Source organism: Podarcis cretensis, assembly GCF_951804945.1.
Source record: "Podarcis cretensis genome assembly, chromosome: 6".
NCBI lineage: Eukaryota > Metazoa > Chordata > Lepidosauria > Squamata > Lacertidae > Podarcis > Podarcis cretensis.
In genome coordinates, this window is record NC_137175.1 from 54,411,845 (window position 1) to 54,417,860 (window position 6,016).

The window sequence follows — 6,016 nt, forward strand, 5'->3', positions numbered from 1 at the left end:
ACTATCTAGTTCCTTGAAGGAAGGGAAAAAATACCATGTGATTTTCAAACCATGCGCCATGGGCTCTTAGGAGAAATTGTATGGGGTGGGAGGGGGAGACACAGCAACTCTGTACATATCTATTATTTACTTGGGAGAAAGCTGTGTGGAACTCAGTAGTGCTAAACTTCTGGTTCCAAGCATTGATAAAGTTGGGCTGCAAATGATTCTACTCAGCATGTATAGAGGTCTTTAGAATGATACAAGCACTTAAAGAAGCTCCAGCTCATTATTCCTTACAACTATCCTGTAAGATAGACCAGTACTATTATAAAGAATGAGTGAGAGAACTGTTTAAGGTCTTTCCTCCCACATTCATAGCCAAGCCTATTGTTTCACCAAGGAGAAGCTTCAAAAGGTAAAGCACACACCCCCCCCCCAACACAAAAGACCAGTTTTAGAAGAGCTAACTCCTCCTCACAATTGAAACAAGTTCTGCAACAAAAAGCGTTACCTTTTGCAGAGTGGTGCTTGTATAATTATGTGGCAATCCTATACTTACCTAGGAATAAATCCCTTGGAATTCTATAAGTCTTATATCTGAGCAGACATGTGTACAATTGCACTGTAAGAAGAGAGGGTGAATCACAGCAAAAGTATTTCTATTGTATTTTCAAAATCTTTTATATCTTAGCATTTTAAGTTTGAACATTGCAATGAATAGACAATCCATGCAAAACTGGTGGAAACGCAACAAGACCTCCCCTGTTGATGGCTGTGTGTGGGCAGGTTCATGCTGGAGGAAACACCTTTTCAGATACCCTTGTCCCTGAACTCGTCTGAGAAGGTAATTAGAAGTCAATATTATGCCAGAATGGTACAGTCAAAAATCCACACTCCTGCCAACAACCTTGCAGCTACATTTTGCACCACCTGAAGCTTTCTGACACTTTTCAAGGGCAACCCAACATAGAGTGTGTTACAATTCTGAGGTTTCTGTTCATTCCACTTTATTGGCTATAGGTGAGTATGTTGTTGTTGTTGTTGTTTAGTCGTTTAGTCATGTCCGACTCTTCGTGACCCCATGGACCAGAGCACACCAGGCACTTCTGTCTTCCACTGCCTCCCACAGTTTGGTCAAACTCATGCTAGTAGCTTCAAGAGGTGAGTATCCTACAGACACAAAAAAAGTTCTAAAAATATAAACTATCTTAGCACTAGTAGCACCTTAAAGACCAACTAAGTTAGTTCTTGGTATGAGCTTTCATGTGCATGCACACTTCTTCAGATACACAGTGTATCTGAAGAAGTGTGCATGCACACGAAAGCTCATACCAAGAACTAACTTAGTTGGTCTTTAAGGTGCTACTGGAAGGAATTTTTTTATTTTGTTTTGACTATGACAGACCAACATGGCTACCTATCTGTATCTTAGCACTAGCAGGCACACACATAATTAGAAAGTCTTCATTCACGAAGGAAATTTTGCCCTGCTAATTCTGCCAAATTCTTACCCTGCTGAAGGGTTGGCCATGTTACTTCTATGTAGCTTTGAGCATCAGGACAGGATATCCATACTTTTAAAGGATGAAGACATCATTGCTTTTGGAGATCTTTTGGTTGCTGCCTCTGCATCCTACATTATTCTGCCCATTATATTCAGTGGACTTTGGGTTGTGCCCTTTAGTCTCACCTTTTGAAGCAGGCCTTCATTTCCTGCAATCTTGAGCCTAGTTTATCCAATGAGTGGAGGAAAATAAAAGCAAATGAAATGTGTTTAAAGAGGGATACGAAACTGTCATGGATTTCAAAGAATTTGCAGCAATGTAAATATTACTTTTACCCCAAATCCTATTCTAACAAATCACATAATTCTCCAGAAAGCTTGAAGTTTATTCAAAACTTCACAGGTAAGTAAATAGCTAGAGCTAGCTGAATGTAACACTTATCCTTTCAAAATTAAAAATGCATTGGTGATTACTTACCTAGCACTAGTTAATTTACATGACTTTATGTTTACTATTCAGAATTACTGCTGGAAAAACACCGAGTTTCTCCTACAAGAGAATTAGCAGGCCATTTTCATTTCTCCTCTTGCAAATGCAACATACAGGAAGAGCTAGCCCAATTATTCATTGCATGCACCTATCTCCATCTCCTGTAAAAAGGACAAAATCTTTATAATCAGAATATTTTCCATTTCATTAAAGGAGTGGGATGACAGTATTGTAAGAAAAAGATTTGTTCCATTAAAACTTTCCTGGATTACTCAAAATCATAGCTCATATTTTTGCTTCAGTCAAGGGGAAGATTAACAGGGATATGGTTACTAATTTTGATAAATCACTTTAAATAAAAATAATCATAACTGCAATTCTGCCCAATGCCTCTTGACAGAGGAACTGATTACAGAGGCAAACATATTTTCAGTATTAGTTGCTTTTCCAAATGCAGTTGGAGAAACTAAGCTTGAGACTGCAGAAATGGAAAATGAAGCAATATTTATGGGGGTGCTTTCAGCATGTGGAAATAAACTTATTTTATTTATTTATTTGTGTGTGTGTTTATTTGTTTTAAAAAACAGCAATCTGGTGTCTTGCACTTAACTTTCTGTAAACCCAGGAAGTTTATGATAAAATACACAACTATCAACAGTTCTTAAGAGCACCTATTGGCTTTTATCTCACCAGGGCTAGTTAATGACCCAACAAAGAGGTGTTTTTGTTGGCAGCTGGGTATTCCAGGGATGTTCCATGAGTGCCAGCTGAACCAAGCACTTTAGTGAAGTTTGCTTATTACACTGCAGGATAATGAGTATCTGTATACTGTTCCTGCAATTCTTTTTGGAGAAGACAACAGTGAAAGAAATACACTTGTGTAGTCAACACCAGCATTGCTTGATATCTGTTGGTAGCTACTCCAAGGACCCATTTTTGAGATACCCAGCACTACTGCAATCCCGTTTAGACATGTGTACAGAAGCCTAGTATGGGAGCCTAGTATATTGGTAGCAGTATCTTGGAGGAAGGAGGAAATATGAGACATAACCTCAGCACTGTACAATCATCTTAATGATTTATGGGTTTATTTTAACACTATCAGAAACATGAGGGGCATTATTGCAGGGCATGCAAATTCTCCCAGACAGCCAAGCGTATAGTTCCCAGGTCTCTCGATTCTGAACAATAAGCACTGCCAAGAAGGATAGGAGTTACAATCATAAATTACTTCTTTCCTTACTCTTGCAATTTTATTTTGCGATAACTATCTGTCCACCCAGGTGAAAGCTGTCCCTTCAATAGATGGAATTGTTCTTCAAGCTCACCTCTGTTTTCGCACGCCTGTCTTCAATGCCATCCACTCTGGCCAGCTAACCTTCATCTGAAAAAGGTTTCCTTTGCCTTTTGTACAGCAGGATGAGATAAGCTTTGGGCCTGGCCAAGGTGAAATTGGTACCAGAGACCTCATTGTTGCTGCTTTGATTTTAATTGTGGGAGGCAGCAGCCCCAGACAGCAAATTGGAACCAGCTGCATTGTCTCTGCACATAAAAGCTTTTGGCTCTATAGCAAAAAGCTGATGCGGGAGTATGTGCTAGGGAGAATGGACTGCCAGACATGTGAATAAGGTTGCCACTTTTCTATAGCTATATATTCAACAGCTTTGTGGCAGGTAGAAATTTGATTGTTTGGGGGTGGGGTAAAGCTTCTTGGCATGGTGATGCTATGACTGGGAAGCTTATTGATTAATCAATTGCATTTGTACCCCCTGTTTTCTCCCATGTATATGATTCTCCTCTTCAGAGGAGGTCCCAGGTCCCAGCTCACAGAGGACCAACGCCCGATCGTCGTTATGTACAAAAGTCTTTATTGAAGTTCAACTTCCATTCCAAAGCCGCAGCGCGCAGCCCTACGTCTTAAACCCTAGACCGGCGAAGTCCCGTCTGAATCTCCTCCCCTCTGACACCAGTTTAAGATCCTAGCCCTGCTCCACCTTTTCCGTTGTTCTCTCCTCCTCTGGGTCCTCCTGCCCGCCGGGGCTTTCCCCTTTCTGGACTCTTCCGACGCTGAGTCGGCTGACTCCTCCCCCTGTCTCCGGCGGGCTTTAGGACCCGGTTCCCAATCCTCATTCTCTGCTGTCCCACGCTCCTGTACATTTGAACTTGCCTCTCGCGCCAACCCAGTGACCTTCCTCCTGACCGTCACACTGCTTCTGTCACTGCTTCCCTCTTCCGGGATACTGCCCGGATCTGACCTCCCCTCCGTTGTCTGGCTCTCCGATGGAGGCGTGGCCAGCCCTGACTTATCTTCACTCCCTGGTGTGGAATCCTCTGCCCTCGATACCTGGGACTCTTCCCCCCCACCATGCTCTGGTGGGGAAGCTGGTCCTGATTTCCAACTGCTACTCTGGGAGTCCCTGCTGGCCCCTTGCTCCTGGAGTGTCCCCCTTGGGAATCCCCTTGCCCTGGCCACTGGCGCCCCCTTCTGTGAATCTTCCGATTCGCTGGAGAGGCTCATGGAATCTCTCGGGCCACTGTCATCTTCTCCTACGCTGCCCTCAGATTCTTCCCCTCCGCTCTCCATCTCCCCTCTTCCCTGTGCTTCTGCTCCTGAACCCCTGACACAAACATAAGATTTTACATCTTGTAATAACCATCTTTTCTTCATTTTTCCCTTTTGGACTTCCTCACGTCTCTCGCTCCTACATTCCAAGTTAATAAAACTTTAGCCAGCAACTTATCACCTTATTTTCATTCTTATTGTACACAATTCCAATATTTTATCCCTAACTTTGAATATTTTTATCAAAATCCTGAATACCTAATTTTAACATGATATTCATTCAAAATTTATCTTTCTTCACTCATTCTCATAATCTTTTCCGCTAATTTTATGGTGCCCTGTTGTTTTCAAATCTCTCATCCTTCTTAACACTCATATAATTTACAATGTTTTTGAAGATAGTCCTTAAATTTCTTCCAATCCTCCTCCACTGTTTCTTCTCCCAGGTCTCGGATTCTGCCGGTCATTTCTGCTAACTCCATGTAGTCCATCAGTTGCACCTGCCATTCTTCCAACGTGGGCAAATCTTGAGTTTTCCAATGTTTGGCGACAAGTATCCTTGCTGCTGTTGTTGCATACATAAATAATGTTTGGTCCTTCTTTAACACCCTCTGGCCAACAATGCCCAAAAGGAAGGCCTCTGGTTTCTTAGGAAAGGTATACTTAAATACCTTTTTCAGCTCATTATATATCATTTCCCAGAAGGCCTTAACTCTAGGGCAAGTCCACCAGAGGTGAAAGAATGTTCCTTCAGTTTCCTTGCATTTCCAACACTTGTTATCTGGCAGGTGATATATTTTAGCAAGCTTGACTGGGGTCATGTACCACCTATAATGCCTTGGCATGTTTCCTGAGAGTCACTGAAGTGAATGGTGGGGCTGTCTGACCTTCAGAGCATAGCTCCTATAATTTTCATAATATTTTCTTTCAAGGCATTACATGCCGTAAACTTCATACCGGTAGTCCATAACTTTTCCCAGTCAGCAAACATAATATTATACCCAATGTCCTGTGCCCATTTTATCATAGCTGATTTAACCGTTTCATCCTGTGTATTCCACCTCAGCAGCAAGTTATACATTCTTGAAAGTATTTTAGTCTTAGGTTCTAACAATTCTGTTTCCAATTTCGATTTTTCCACTTGGAATCCTAACTTTTTATCCAATTTAAAAGCCTCTTTAATCTGAGCGTAATGTAACCAATCTCGCACTTTATCTTTAAGTTTCTCCATACTCTGCAATCTTCAATTGTCTCCATCTCTTTCTAATATTTCCCAATATTTCGGCCATTTGACCTCCATATTGGGTCTTTTTACAGCCTTAGCTTCCATAGGTGATAACCACCTTGGGGTCTTGTTTTCTAATAAGTCTTTATATTTTATCCAGACATTAAACACTGCTTTCCTTACAATATGGTTCTTGAAATTCTTGTGAATCTTAACCTTGTCATACCACAAATACGCACGCCATCCAAAAGC